Here is a 16165-nt window from a genome sequence, read left to right on the forward strand (position 1 = left end):
AGAGTCAAACACTGGCTTGCCATGCAGTAACTCTGTGTAGACAAGCCCTTTCAAATAATTCTCTGGTTTTGTTGGAGATACGGTAGCTTGATACGCTGAATAATTGATAAAACCACATGGAGCTGCTTTAAAGTGATTAATACGGGTATTAACGGGCATGTAGCTGTTACAGGAGGTTTCATTGTAATATTTAAGGCTGGCACAGTGATCTCAATAAGGAAGCCGAGTTAGAATGAGGAGGTAAATCTCTCTGGTAGGATTCAACAAATGTGGCATCCACTACAAAAGGTATGTATGGCTGCATTGCTCCTTCTCAGTTACAGCATGGCTCGGAATTGCTGACTGTAGCGAGGTGATGTTGATGAAGAAAGATGATGATGACAAGTGAAGGTGGGAAATATGGCTTATCTGTCAGTATTCAGCAGTTACTTGTTACAGTGACTGACCCAATGCTGCCAGTTTGATCTGCAGCTCTTGCTTCTCCTGTTACCTGCTGACAAACAGCCAATTGTGAAACTTTTCCATGGCAGCTATTCCAAAGTTCAGTTATGTGTTCCACAAGCTACTAATGGTTGCTGATTGCTATGGCAATAACTATTTCCGTGGCAGACAAGCCTATCTGTTTACTTATGGAAATATATTAATGCATCCTTATTCAAAGACACACACACCTTTTTATTTGTAATATTTAAATGAGATTTATTTTAACAACCCCCTTCCTACTATATTAATTTGATGTGATCAGCTGTGTCCAATCACGGTGTTGCTAATTTCATCCAGTTTCATTCCCTCTTTCTCCTACTCCACAGTCTTCTCAGCTCTCTCTGTAGCTCAGCCAGCAACACTCTTGTTCCTGTGTAAGAAGAATGTGGTTTCAGGTCCCATATCAGCAAGAGCTGATTAGGGTTAAATGGGATTCAGATCCCCAATCCCCTAGATTTGGGGCTCCACCTCCTGGGCTGGCTCAAACCACCCACTCTGGGGATGCTTTCTCCCTCCTCCCTCACTAGATCAGAGGGATTCTTATCTTCCTGTAGCTCAGGGGTGGCCAAACTGTGGCTGGCGAGCCACATGTGGCTCTTTTACCGTTAAAGTGCAGCTCATGGAGTCCCCCATGCCCCTCCCCCATTCTCCACTTGAGGGGTAGGTGGAACTTGGGACCTCTGCCTTGCAGCGGGGTGGTAAGGAAGGGGCTTCAGTCCTGCAGGGTGCACCTGCTGCGGGCTCGGGGCTTCAGCAGGAGTGGGGCTGAAGCCCAAGCCCCGGCAGGTGCCTCCCAGTCAGAGCTGAAGCCCTGAGCCCCGGCAGGCACCTCCTTCAGAGCTGAAGCCCCTTCTGAAGATTGTCATATGCAGGTCGGAGGATCAGTAAGTTTGGCTACCCCTGCTATAGCTCCTGTGTCCTTGATATTCCTTTCAAGTGAAGCAAACAAGCCCTTCCCACTAGGTAACTTGCCTGGAGCAATCAGTTGTACACTAGCAGCCACCTACTACACCGTTTCTGATTTACTGCCCTGTCCATGGCCCTCCATTTGTGGGGCCTAGATTCCAAGACTTTTGCCCTATTCTTCCCCTGCACAAGAGGGCAACTGATCATATCCAGTCATGCTAATCCAGTACCAAGTAGGAGTTGCACTCCTGATGCTTTCAGAGTAACAGCCGTGTTAGTCTGTGTTCGCAAAAAGAAAAGGAGTACTTGTGGCACCTTAGAGACTAACCAATTTATTTGAGCATAAGCTTTCGTGAGCTACAGCTCACTTCATCGGATGCAGCACTCCTGATGCTGTTCTCTATGGGAGGTGTTAAGCTAGGGTCCCTTTGGTATAAATATTTACAGACACTTGCTACCATAATATCTAAACGTCAAATATTCTGGCTGTATGGGTAGGTGTTTAAAGATCCCACCATTTCTTTTTGGAAAAGATGAGAGGTAACCACATGTTCTAGTCCACCTTTTTTCTCCTGTTAAAACAAGTTCTGATGTCCAAGGCTTGGCCTGTGGGCATTATTGCGTGCTGTAACAGGCTACTGGCATTGAATAATTTATTTGTATAAATAGATTGAGAATTGGCATATAATTGGCTCTTCATTAAACTTAACTCCCTTGTTCCACTGACTAGAATTTGATAGCTTGACAGTGTTAGAAAACAGACAGTAGTTCATTGAACTGCACAGGATTTGAGCATCTTTACTTCATTTCTGAAAGAATAAAGGCAATGAAACCACCAGCTTTATACATAAGTCAATATGAGTTTATTCTTTCCTTGGAGTTTACCAATAGCGTTCACTAACATCTCCATTTCTGCTAACATTTTCTTTATGACTACTTAATGCTGATGCTCCTGGGTGAGTCATCATGAACCGGGATTACACCAGTGATCACCAGGTCTTAGTGTATGAGACTCTCTAGCCTGAGCTGAAAGAACCCGTTTTCTTAGCCAGGGCTGTAGCAGGCTCATCAACCTCTATGGGACTTAGTCACCACTAGAGGGAGACAGAGCACCACAAGATGTGGGCATGGCTTGCAGCTGTTAAAGCTGTAACAAATATTTTCCATCAGTAAGATAGCTGTCACCACAACAATTAGCTCAGAAAGGTCATTTGTAATAGACCTTTTATTTTCAATTTTATTTCAGTACATTGGTGCTCGGAAGTGTTTTGAAGAATTCAAATGCTTCCTGTTTCAATTGTTGGTCTGAGTCCCTTTATATGCCTCAGGTCCTTTTCTATTAGTGGGCCTTTCTGGGTAGGCTGCCTTTGATTGAAAGTCACACAGGCAAACCTGTTTTTCATATCTTCTCCAAAAAGATACCTAAGTCACAGCATTTACTGTTAGTTTTTTCCGTTTCTGCCAGAAAGTGGTGTGCACCTTCCTGCCATTTCAGACTGATTATATATTTCTCTGCACTACATGGGCGTTGTGGATTAAATACATTTTGCCTTCAGAGTCTGTATCTAAAAACTCTGCAATACTTTGAGATTGAACCACTGATCTTCTCATCAGGCTTCTGACTTTGGAGCCTGTCACAGCACTCCCACTTTTGTGCCTGCACCCTGTGTTCAGGCTGGTATAATAAAGAGTCCCACCACCTTCTTCTGTGGTTTCACCTTTGTGTTTTTATTTACAGTGTTCTTGTGCAGTCCCAATTCCCACAACAACAATCACACCGCAGACCCCTCCCAGGGTCTTCTGGCCCTTGAGGTTCCTTCCAGTAGGTAAGGAGACAGAGAAACAGCCCTCCTGTCTCCTCCCCGGCCACCCCTTCACTGAGGTTTTCCCAGGGCTTTTCTAGCCCTCCCAGTCTTTAGCCCAGCTGTTCCCACTTGGCCCAGCTTGTTGCTCTGAGCTAGCCCTCATTAGGGCTTACAGCTGGGCTCCCTGCTGCATACCCATGTCTCTCTACATGGCCTTTTGACCAGAGAGCCGTCTGCAGCCAGCATTTTGGCAGGGCTTTAAAGGGGGTTTTACCCCTGCCCTGCCACAGAGCCATAAATTGAACAGTGTTCTATTTAATCTGTAGCCTCACTGGCAACAGAAATGTGCTACTCTTTGCACATATTGGGCCAGATTCCACCCCAAACAGCAGCTCCTTTATGATCATAGAATCATAGACTTTAAGGTCAGAAAGGACCATTATGATAGTCTAGTCTGACCTCCTGCACAATGCAGGCCACAGAATCTCACTCACCCACTCCTGTAACAAACTTCTAACCTATGTCTGAGCTACTGAAGTCCTCAAATCGTGGTTTAAAGACTTCGAGGTTCAGAGAATCCTCCAGCAAGTGACCTGTGCCTCACGCTGCAGAGGAAGGCGAAAAACCTCCAGGGCCTCTGCCAATCTGCCCTGGAGGAAAATTCCTTCCCGACCCCAGATATGGCGATCAGCTAAACCCTGAGCATCTGCCAGGCAAGACTCATCAGCCAGACACCCAGGAAAGAATTTTCTGAAGTAACTCAGATCCTACCCCATCTAACATCCCATCACAGGCCATTGGGCATATCTACCGCTAATAGTTGAAGATCAATTAATTGCCAAAATTAGGCTATCCCTCATATCATCCCTTCCATAAACTTATCAAGCTTAGTTTTGAAGCCAGATATGTCTTTTGCCCCCAACTGCTTCCCTTGGAAGGCTGTTCCAGAACTTCACTCCTCTGATGGTTAGGAACCTTCGTCTAATTTCAAGTCTAAACTTCCTGATGGCCAGTTTATATCCATTTGTTCTTGTGTCCACATTGGTACTGAGCTTAAATAATTCTTCTCCCTCCATGTATTTATCCCTCTGATATATTTTTAGAGAGCAATCATATCTCCTCTCAGCCTTCTTTTAGTTAGGCTAAACAAGTCAAGCTCTTTGAGTCTCCTTTCATAAAACAGGTTTTCCATTCCTCGGATCATCCTAGTAGCCCTTCTCTGTACCTGTTCCAGTTTGAATTCATCCTTAACATGGGAGACCAGAACTGCACACAATATTCCAGATGAGGTCTCACCAGTGCCTTGTATAACGGTACTAACACCTCCTTATTGCTACTGGAAATACCTCGCCTGATGCATCCCAATACTGCATTAGCTTTTTTTCACCACCATCACATTGGCGGCTCATAGTCATCCTGTGATCAACCAATACTCCGAGTACCTTCTCCTCCTCTGTTACTTCCAAGTGATGCACCCCCAGTTTATAAAAAAAAAATTCTTGTTATTAATCCCTAAATGCATGACCTTGCACTTTTCACTATTAAATTTCATCCTATTACTATTACTCCAGTTTACAAGGTCATCCAGATCTTCCTGTATGATATCCCGGTCCTTCTCTGTATTGGCAATACTTCCCAGCTTTGTGTCCCGCAAACTTTATTAGCACATTCCCTCTTTTTGTGCCAAGGTCAGTAATAAAAAGATTGGTCCCAAAACTGATCCCTGAGGAACTCCACTAGTAACCTCCTTTCAGTGTGACCCATTGTAGTCTCCCCTTTAACCAGTTCCTTATCCACCTTTCAATTTTCATATTGATCCCCATCTTTTCCAATTTAGCTAATAATTCCCCATGTGAAACCATATCAAATGCCTTCCTGAAATTGAGGTAAATTAGATCCACTGCGTTTCCTTTGTCTAAAAAATCTGTTACCATCTCAAAGAAGGAGATCGGGTTGGTTTGACATGATCTACCTTTTGTAAAACCATATTGTATTTTGTCCCAATCGCCATTGACTTCAATGTCCTTAACTACTTTCTCCTTCAGAATTTTTTCCAAGACCTTGCATACTACAGATGTCAAACTAACAGGCCTGTTGTTACCTGCATCACTTTTTTCCCCTTTCTTAAAAATAGGAACTATGTTAGCAATTCTCCAGTCATTCGGTACAACCCCTGAGTTTACAGATTAATTAAAAAATTTTGCTAATGGGCTTGCAATTTCATGTGCCAGTTCCTTTAATATTCTTGGATGAAGATTATCTGGGCCCCCCGATTTTTGTCCCATTTAGCTGTTCAAGTTTGGCTTCTACCTCGGATGTGGTAATATCTACCTCCATATCCTCCTTCCCATTTGTTGTCCTACCATTATCCCTAAGCTCCTCATTAGCCTTATTAAAGAATGACGCAAATTATTTGTTTAGATATTGGGCCTTGCCTAGATTATCCTTGATCTCCACTCCATCCTCAGTGCTTAGCGGTCCCACTTCTTCTTTTTTTGTTTTCTTATTTATATGGCTATAGAACCTTTTACTATTGGTTTTATTTCCCTTTGCAAGGTCCAACTCTACATGGCTTTTGGCCTTTCTCACTTTATCCCTACATGTTCTGACCTCAATAAGGTAGCTTTCCTTGCTAATCCCTCGCATCTTCAACTCCTTGTAGGCTTTCTGCTTTTTCTTAATCACCTCTCTGAGATGCTTGCTCATCCAGCTTGGTCTACAACTCCTACCTATGAATTTTTTCCCCTTTCTTGGGATGCAGGCTTCTGATAGTTTCTGCAACTTTGACTTGAAGTAATTCCAGGCCTCCTCCACCTTTAGATCCACAAGTTCTTCAGTCCAATCCACTTCCTTAACTAATTTCCTTAATTTTTTAAAGTTAGCTCTTTTGAAATCAAAAACCCTAGTCACAGATCTATTTTTGTTTATCCTTCCATTTAGTTTGAACTAAACTAGCTCATGATCGCTCAAACCAAGGTTGTCCCCTACAACCATTTCTTCTATGAGGTCCTCACTACTCACCAAAACCAAATCTAAAATGGCATCCCCTCTTGCTGGTTCAGCAACTACTTGGTGAAGGAATCCATCAGCTATCGCATCCAGGAAAATCTGAGCCCTATTATTATTACTAGCACTTGTCCTCCAGTCTGTATCTGGGAAGTTAAAGTCTCCCATGATCACACAATTCCCATTAGTATTTACTTCATTAAAAACATTAAAGAGGTTTCTATCCATATCCCGATCGGATCCAGGTGGTCTATAGCACACCCCAAGCACTATCCCAGGGCAGGCTTTAGTAGCTTTCTTCCCCAGTGTGATTTTTGCCCAGACAGACTCTGTCTTATCCATTCCACCACTTCTTATTTCTTTACAGTCTACCTCATCATTGATATATAATGCTACTCCACCACCTATGCCTTTATTTCTATCTTTCCTAAACAGCATATACTCTTCAATACCCGTACTCCAGTCATGACTACTATTCCACCATGTTTCTGTTATACCTATAATATCTGGTTTCACTTCCTGCACCAGTAGCTCTAGTTCCTCCATTTTGTTACCTAGGCTCCTCGCATTAGTGTACAACCATCTTAATTTTTGCTGTTTGGCCTTGCTCACATTCTCTACCTGATTAGGCACAGACATTCTACCGCCAGTATCACCTATTAGACTGGTATGTGCACTACCCTTCCTCCTGATGTCCATTCTCCTACCCACGGCTGTATCCTTTCTTACTTCATTTTTGTCCCTCTCCATGTTAAAATCCGGCGTGGAGATTATCTGGGCATCTCCCAAACCATCTCCCCCAGATTCCTAGTTTTAATGATGCTCTGGTGTAAAGAGGATGGAAACAGCCCTTGCAGAATCTCTCTCCTGGTGGGGAGATTCACTGCCTGGCATTGAGCTGATGTCATTGCTTCATGCCAAACCTTCTCCTGTAACCCTAATGTGGGATACTATAAGGATGTGCCAGAAACCAGGGCCAACAGTGACTTAAACTACCTTTGCCCCATCCCTCTGGTTCTGCTCTCTGTGCAGAGGAACGTGGCTTATTCGTTCCATTTAGCACCATCTCCAGATTGTTCCATCTTCAAATGGAACCATTGTTTTAATTTCATGAAGATCCAGACATTCATAGAAGTACAATATTTATTGGCTTTTTCTGACATAGGTACCTCAAGAATCAAAATGGAAATCATTGCACCGTAGGAAACTCTGATTAGACTGTAATATCACATATTCGTGTTAACCTCCATATGCTGCTAGCTCTGTGTAGGCCAAATTATGTATGTTCCTGGTGAAAAGGTTTCCTTCAGCCACAGAGTGCTTTTGTGATATTGGTCTTTGCACAGTAACCTTGCGCATCTCTGTGAATCCCAGCACACAACCTTCTGGGGTGGTTTTCACCATACACTAGCATACAGGAGATCAAAGAAAAGCCTGTTGGAGAATCAGTGTTATCAGAACTTGTTCAGGGTTCCTTAGCAATAGACTCTGGAGATATTAATCAGTAAGGTAGGGGAAAGTGATTGCCTGACTAGAAGAAGTGTGCATTCATCTGTTAGGCAGGGAGTTCAGGACTTTTGAAGGATGGCTGGCTTAGTTATTGGCTTGGCAGGCAGTAAAGGCCTAATAATAGGGCAAGATAGGTAGGTTGGCTCCCATAATCTATATGGCTAGAAAACTGATGATGAATTCCAAGTTTAAAGAAACCAGAGCTGAACCTTGGGAATAAAAAGTTGTTTACAGTACATAAGGTACAATTTATTGAATACTGTCGTTAGTCGTAGAATAACAACTTAGTGGACTGTTTCCTGGCCAGTACCAGGCCCCATCAAAGATCAAGAATATCGTTTGCGCATTCACAGTATTGCCTCATTCTTTCTGCTTTCATATATATATATATATATATATATATATATATATATATATATATATATATATATATATATATATATATATATATATATATTTATATCCCGCTTCTCTGACTCTGCTTCTTTTCCCATGTCTGCTTTCTTCCCACTCTATCCCCTACTCCTTTTCCGCTGGTCATTGTGTTAACAAACTTAATTGTTTTGTGCTGAACTCTTAAAATATAGATTTATAAATAGCCACAAACCAACCACCATTTTTTTGCTTCCAAATTCTGGGCCAAATTAACTGCTGGCACAAGTAGGCACAACTCCACTGAGAAGAGTGGAATTGCACCTGCCTATGCCAGCAGGTGCAATTCTGGTCCTCTGTCTTGGAGGAAAAAAGGCATCTTTCTGCTGACAACATCCAGAGGAGAAAAAGGGGCAGAGATTAGGCCTGTGGAAAGCCCAGACAACATCAGAATATTGCGAGCAGGACCAGAACACAAACATGCCCTTATTATTGCAGTGCTGACATCTAATCAGTTAGAGCATACTGAGAGATAGATGAATGTAAGATTGTCACTTGATCGGCATGTTGTGTGTCCTGTCCATAGTGTCGAAGGGCAAAAGGATGGTGGCTGCTGGTGACTGATCAAGTGGAGTGGCAGGTGCAGTATTCCTGGCGGGAAATCACCCCTTCCCTTTTCAGTAAGAATCATTTACAATGATTATTTGTTAATGGCAATATTATTGTCTGCCATTTTGCACTTACAATAGATAAGCATGGCTACAGTTCTCTATGAGGGTTCTGGTCATATTATAAATCGTGAGTGGACTTGATCCTCACAAATGACCCTGATACTGAGCACCTGCGTTGCCCACTGATTTTAAATATTTCTCATGATCAGATTCTTATGCCAAAATCCTGATCCAGTTGAAGTACGTGTCAGTACTCACACACAGAATTCAGTGTGAACTTTAAGAGGTGTGTCACCAAACCCCATTCTGCATAGTTTAAACATATTTTTAGTACGTTAGACAACTTCCTGCATAGCATCTGTATATACATCTCGCAAGGCTCATGATGACCAACGTGATATAAGCTTTTATTTGATACTTTACATGATATGATTTATAGATAAGTACTACAAAAGCAATGTGTTAGGTGTAGTGAGTTTGTCAGGCCTGGCAGGAGGAGTTGTTACAGAAGAGTGAACCACCAATGGGCCTCTGCATCATACAAGCCAATTATTGTAGTTCAGAAGTAGTGAAATGAGATTGATTAAAATTGTTTTGTTTTCACACTCACAGCAAATATTTTAAAGAAATAGTTTTTAACAAAAACTAAAAGTTTGAAAATCCTACATTAATTAAAGAGAAAATTAATGATTTTTAAAAGAACATACCCATAAAAATGGTAAATAACATTAGAGTGGTTTCCATTATAGCAATAGCTCTGTTGCCATTTTCATGACCATCAGTTTTATTCAGGGCTAACACTTCAGAAACAAAAAGAAAAAGGAGTACTAGTGGCACCTTCGAGACTAACCAATTTATTTGAGCGTAAGCTTTCGTGAGCTACAGCTCACTTCATTGGATGCATTCAGTGGAAACATGTACTCAGACCAGAAACAAACATTGTTCTGTGAATAAAAAAAAAGCTGATTTTTAAGTTGCAGAAGGCTGATTACAAAGTAATAGATTTTCCCTGGGTACCTGTGTGCACGTGCGCTCCTGTGAGAGACCTGGTTGTTTTGCATTTGGAAGTTCTACTTGAACACAAATCGCTTTTCAAAGTTATTTCCTAAGGGGTTTTGTGATACTTACATTCTGTTCTGCTCTGGTAGTATGGGATAATCTGGGTGCCAAAAATATGGTGGTCAGATTCTGATCTCAATTACAGTGGTGAAAATCAGGAGTAATCCTATGGAGTTAGAGCAAGTGAGATCAGCATCTGGCCTGGAATTTGCATGAGAGAACTCCACAGCTTTTTTGGAAGACAAATAAATATAGTGCCAGATTCCCAGCTGGTGTAAATCAGCATAGCTCCATTGAAATTAATTAAGCTTTGCCGATTGCTCAGGTTGATGATGATTAATGCCATAAAATCTATTAGCTGTATAGTGCATGTTCTTAAAATTCTCTAGTTTCATATTTCCAAAAGTGATAGAGCTCCCCCAATCTCAGATGACAATACAGCTAACATTTAATACAAAGAAAAAAATCAAAGGAAGTTTTGTGGGATAGGGCTTGGGGGTTGGAATGAGGATGGAGATTTTAGAGCTAGCTGGATTTCCTGACTTTTGTCAGGATAAGTGAGACTTTGCATGTTGTTGTAATTTAGACATTTTCAGTTTGTGCTTTTTCAGGATTACTTCACTAAAACCAAAGGCAATTGAACCATTTTGTAAATAATTAACATTGTACTATAATTCAATGTAGCTCTGCTGCATAAACAAGAGATCCTTCTGTGTAGTTTAGGTCAAATTTAACATGTAGTACGAGGGGCCCAGGATATAGTTCAAGGGGTGTGAACTGCATCAGAAGGAATGGATTCATTTAAAATTAAATTTGATCCAAAGCATCTGATTTTAATAATTGGAAAATTGCAGACTATGAGACCTAGAGTTACAATGTATCGGCAACTTTTGTATTTTTATGCACAATTTTGCTAGTATGACAAGTTCTGGTGTGCAGCTTTGCCTGTCCTTGAATTCAGGGAGCAGGATATGTGCACCCACAGGCTCAATTAGTGCCCCTTGCAGTTACTATATATAAAGTGCAGTCTTTACTTGCACTAGGCAGACCTCTCAAATACTTACATTCAAAATGTGCACTATCAAAACTACATGTTCATGAATAACGTCCATTTATCATCAAGCTGTATAAATTTATAGCAGATAACAGTCTGGTAGATAGTATATTATCTGCTTTCATCACTGTCGCATATTGATCTTGTGAAATGAAAGCCTTGCCATGAATGCGGATATGTCATAAAAATTTGCCAGGCATAAATTAACCATGAGCAATATTGTGAAATGGCTTTCAGTACAGCTAGTTACAGCTCGGTTGTATGACATGCACCTGGTACAAAAATTTTATTTTTAACATCTTGCCAGTTTAAGTCATGCCATATCTTCACAAAAAGGAAAATCTGAACATGATATTTTGGGTGTATTAAATTATTTTTATATTCTTCATTAATTGCGTGTGTAAAAATGGAAATCTTTGTAGCTGGAGTAATTAGATTTATGTGGCACATTATAAAATGATAAGCCTTTGAATTAAGGACCACACTAAAATGATTTAAATGTGAACCTTGATAAATTCATTTTCAATAGACTCCCAGACTTGGGGCCAAGTAATTTTTATCTTGATTTTAAAATAGCTGGTCAGTTTGTTTGTTTGTTTGTTTTTCCTCAGAGAGAACTAGAAAATGTACATCATCTTAATCAAGTAATTTTCTTACAGTGCAGGATGGAAAAGAGCAACACAAGTTTAAATCTTATGTAAAATAAATAATAACCCAACTCATGTTACTTTAAATTATTCGGTTCTGTGCTTTGGCTCCCTTGCCTGACAGTGACACCTGCTGGGGCAAGCTAAGTCTTGGGATTGTTGGCTTGGAAGGTCCTGTCAGCAGCAGTTGAGCCCTGGGTGAATTGGAAACAGAAATGTTGTAGTTTCACCAAAATTCTATTGTTTTTGCCAAATGGTGTATGGAAAAGAAATGCTACCAGATGTTCTTACGTTATTAATATTATTACAAATGATACTCCCTGTGGGCTAGAGTCCAGCTCCTGGGGCATCTGGATTGCACATGGATGAGGAGAAAGTGCAGGGAATCTACTTCCTCCCCACATCTTGCATATCTGTAAAGGAGGCCCAGCAGATTCCTGGTGTTTGAGCTTTGGAGTGCCAGTTGGAGGGGGAGTGCTAGCACTGCCGGTGGGCCCAGGTGTCGTAACGTGGGGAGAGCCTTTATAAAGGCTCTGCTTCACACTGGCTAGTAGCTGCACGTGGTCACTGGTAGCAGGGAATGCTGCATTCTTGCGGGAGGGTAGAGTAGTTGCAGCTTCAGAGTGCATGACATCAGCACCTCAGAGGGATTCTGCCTGCCTCTGTCTTCTGAAGATGGTCACTCATCTGGGCCTCTGTTCCAGTTTCCTTTCTTGAACAGTGGTTGATCCTTCCCTTTGTGGCCCTGTTAACAGAGCTCATCCCTGTGTGTAGTTCTGGACATTGGCAAACTGCTGAAGACTGTCCACCTGAAGGAGAACCCCTCCCCCCGCCCCCACAAGGCCTGTCCCTTGTCAATACCCTGCCTGTCTCCACAGGCCTTCCACGTGAGCTTCCTTCCTCTTGCAAAAGATAATGAGCCATCCACTTTCCACACACAGTCAAATCCATGCAGTGGTGAGGAAAGAGAAGAGTGTGTGGTGGGGAGAGCTGGGGAAGTTGTCTGAGGTGAAAGGAAATGTTCAAACCCCCTTCTCACCCTCCCATTCACACATCCCTGATGCCCATTAAGACCATCTTCTGGGCACCTTCTTTTCCCTCCCCTCCATGTAACAGCTCTCCTGATTTTTCACTTCAAAATTCTGGGCACCCTAATCACTGAGGGAGCCAAGAGGACACTTTAGTGAGCCTGCAGGTTCTCTACAGTATAGCTGTAATATCATTACCGTACTTCACATTATCATGGATATGATTATCACAGTTGGTTGTGCAGAGAGATATTATTAATCTCTGCTACTTCTGCTCTCATTTCAGGTCTTTTTAAATTAGAGACAGCAGGGCTGCATGCCAATATCTTGAAGTACCAGAGACAGAGAAAGTAGGGTGACAATTAGAGATGGAAAATCCTCGGCTATTTGCTAAACTATGTTATCCACCATTTGACAAGACCTAGGGCTCTGTGGAAAATATTCCTATTTCATGGAAAGTGAAACGTTGTACGGTTTCACCTTGAGTGGGTTTTTTTTATTCTCTCCAACAGGACAGTTTTTGCCGGTGAAAATAGGATAGTATGGCACAACTCGCATGTGGGTTTCCCCATAAACTTCACCATACTTGAGACATCAGGGATGCACCAAATGCTACACAGTATTCAGCGTGAACGCCAAACCATTGCTACAGTGGCAATTATCCCGTTATCTCCAAGCTAAGCCGGCTGTCAAGGAGCAAAGAAAGAATTAAAAAACATAACAAGAAGAGCTGATGACATTCGCGCATTAAAAAGCAATACAAGCACTAGGATGCTAATAACCACAGGATACCAGTATCTGTATATCTATAAAATGAGCCATCATTATCTCCAATGTAAACAAGTGGAGCTAGGAAATTCAGACCATTGCAGCTGTGACTATTAAATGTTTAAGACTGTATATTAAGACAGTGTATTATTAATGGTTATTAGATTGCAGTGCCATCCAAAATGTGCTAAGCCCTTCTCATGCACAGAGGAAGGCATAGTCCGTGCCCCAAATAGCTTACAGTCTAAAAAGAACAAAACATTTTGCTCCAAGGTCAGTTCTGATATAAGTGTATCCAATGCCACTGACTTCAGCCAAGTGGCACCAGTCTTCCAGGTCTGAATTTAGCTGGTTACATTGTTTGGTTCCATTACCAAATGGAAGTGTTTAACTAAAGGGCATTAACTCGCGTGAAATATCTTTTCTCCTGAAACATTCCACTCCACTTGACCTTCCAAATGATGACTGCCCTTGCACACGTGCAGTGCAGAGGAATGGAGGGAACAACTTCCCTCACCCCAAAGCATCCATAACATAGCTGGTTGAGCTCTCGCAGCACAGGGTGGGGACCAGCTAATGCTGCCAGCAAACGCTACGTACCCCAGAGGAAATGAGTTTCAGATTTGGGAGCATGGAGCCACCTCATCTAGTGGCCTCTGACCAGGAGCCCAGTGTTGGGGGAAGCACATGATGTCTTTAAGTGGTGTAGTAATGGCTTCTATTGAGCATGCCCTCCCTAGTATCCCAGGAGGCATTGTGATACCACTGTTCTAGCCCTGTGTTTCCTCTCCTCCAAACCCTGCACACTAAGTCACAGCTGAGCCCTTAACGTTAAAACTTAAAGGGTGAAATCCTGGCCTCTTGAAATCAATGGCAAAGCTCCTATTGACTTCCACAGGGCCAGGATTGCACCCCAAATATATATATTGACAACCACTTATTGAAGAAACACAGCTTTCGCAGAGCATGCCTTTCTGTGCTATAGATATCTATTGGGGGGTGTCTATCATACTACATATAATAATAATTAATAATCTGGGAGACCACATGCCTTTCTACTTCTTCCTCTCTCCTTTGCTACATCACTGTGCAAGTCTTGTCCTGTGAAAAGTTCTGAAAGGTGATTCAAATTGAAGAGTCAAGGGAGTAGGGGTCTTGTCTTGCCTCACTTTCTTCTTGTGAAAGAGAGAGGGTATCTTTGGGAACTGAGCTACACTAGTATAGCTGTCTTTTTATCCTTTAATAAAAGTGATTTCAAATCTGCGCTTTCCTGCTCACATCATGGTTAGAAGTGGAGCCAGTGTTGGTCCAAAACCATGATGAATAAAGAAATTGGGGTGAAAGCAAGGCCCAGAAGGCAATAGGAGTTGTACCATTGATTTTGATAAGGCCTGGATTTCACCCATGCTGGATTGAAAGACGGTTCTTTTTCTTTCAAGGGTTGGGTGAAAAGATTAGGCTACATAACAAACAAATGGAGAGATGCAAGTTTTTGCTCGTTTCCTCCTCGTACCATTGCCTAAAAATGCAGTAGTTTTCTGCTCCAAGTGGAAAATGAGCATCATTAATCACTGCCTGCAGCCTTGTCTTCTCTGAGGGTTTTCTTTTGGATTCATATAAATCTTGCTAATTAGCTGTAAAAATCATGAAAAGTTGACATCATGTTTTAATCATAAACTGCTCGGGCTATTGATGTTCATGTCACCTCCCGAATCCTTATTTCTATGTACAAATTACCAAGTCTCTGAAACCTTAGTAACTCCTCTCTTATGCTAGCAATGCTCAGGGTTTCAAACACAATGAATTGTTTTCAATAACTAAGTCATAACCATACACACATGAAAAAAACATCGACACAGCGACAGCAGACACAGCGGCAGTTCCCCTGTCTGTTAGCAGAATATTAAAGATCCTTAGAGATAATTAAATGCAGGTTTCAAGTGTAAAAGCTGGCAGTCAGATCAGTAAACTTGTTTTCTGTTTTCTAAGAAGCTAAGGAAAGTTCTCCAATCAGTTGAGCAGGGAGGATATGGAACTGTAAGCACTACATTTAGACACCAGTTCTGACACACTGGGAAGTATTTCTGAGGCAGCTTAACAGGTCCAAGACATTCAGGACACAGCTGTGAAATCAAACCTCAGTTGAATTCTTATCCAAATCATCATAAATGTGGTCAGCATCTGCTAAGATATTGGATAATAATAACTTGCTTAATTATCCTTTCTGTCTGTAATTTAGTCCGGACCAGCTTTGCTAGTGTTGGTAGTTGGTTTTTCCCAGCTCTTTTATGTTACTATAATCAATGAGTTAGGACCTTGGTGTATGTCTATGCATCTAATTTTCACTCTAAGCTTTAATGCTATTTTACATTGTCAAAATAAACATTCTTTGCTTTTCCAAGTTTTGTTTCAATACTTTCAAAGTAAACATTTTGCTTATGAAAGTGAAAAAGACTGTGTCCTTTTACTGATCTTTTCTCCTCATAACAGTTCAGTTTTGCAGAGCTGCTTTCAAATGTGAGAGAAAACATTTTTTTTAAATATGACTTTTTTTAGTGCTCTTTAAAAGTCCTCTGTTTTAGACACAGAGGAGGTGCAATCCAGTAATCTGTCAGTGTAAGATTTCTGTGGAAGTACTTCAATCTGAGCTGGTGGCGCTCAGATCTTGGTAAAAGAAGATATTTTAGTCTCCATGTCCATTCAGTCCTTGGCTTCTATGCTTAGACTCCCAATGAGGGTGCCAGTTAGTGCTATCTGCGATAGCATTGTGTGATATGAGCACTTGTCCATTGGGAACTGGACTGTAACTGACAGCATCACTGAGCAAATTTCAAAAAGGCCTTTGAACAACTGTTAT

This window comes from Chelonia mydas, chromosome 3 (assembly GCF_015237465.2).
Source record: "Chelonia mydas isolate rCheMyd1 chromosome 3, rCheMyd1.pri.v2, whole genome shotgun sequence".
Lineage (NCBI taxonomy): Eukaryota > Metazoa > Chordata > Testudines > Cheloniidae > Chelonia > Chelonia mydas.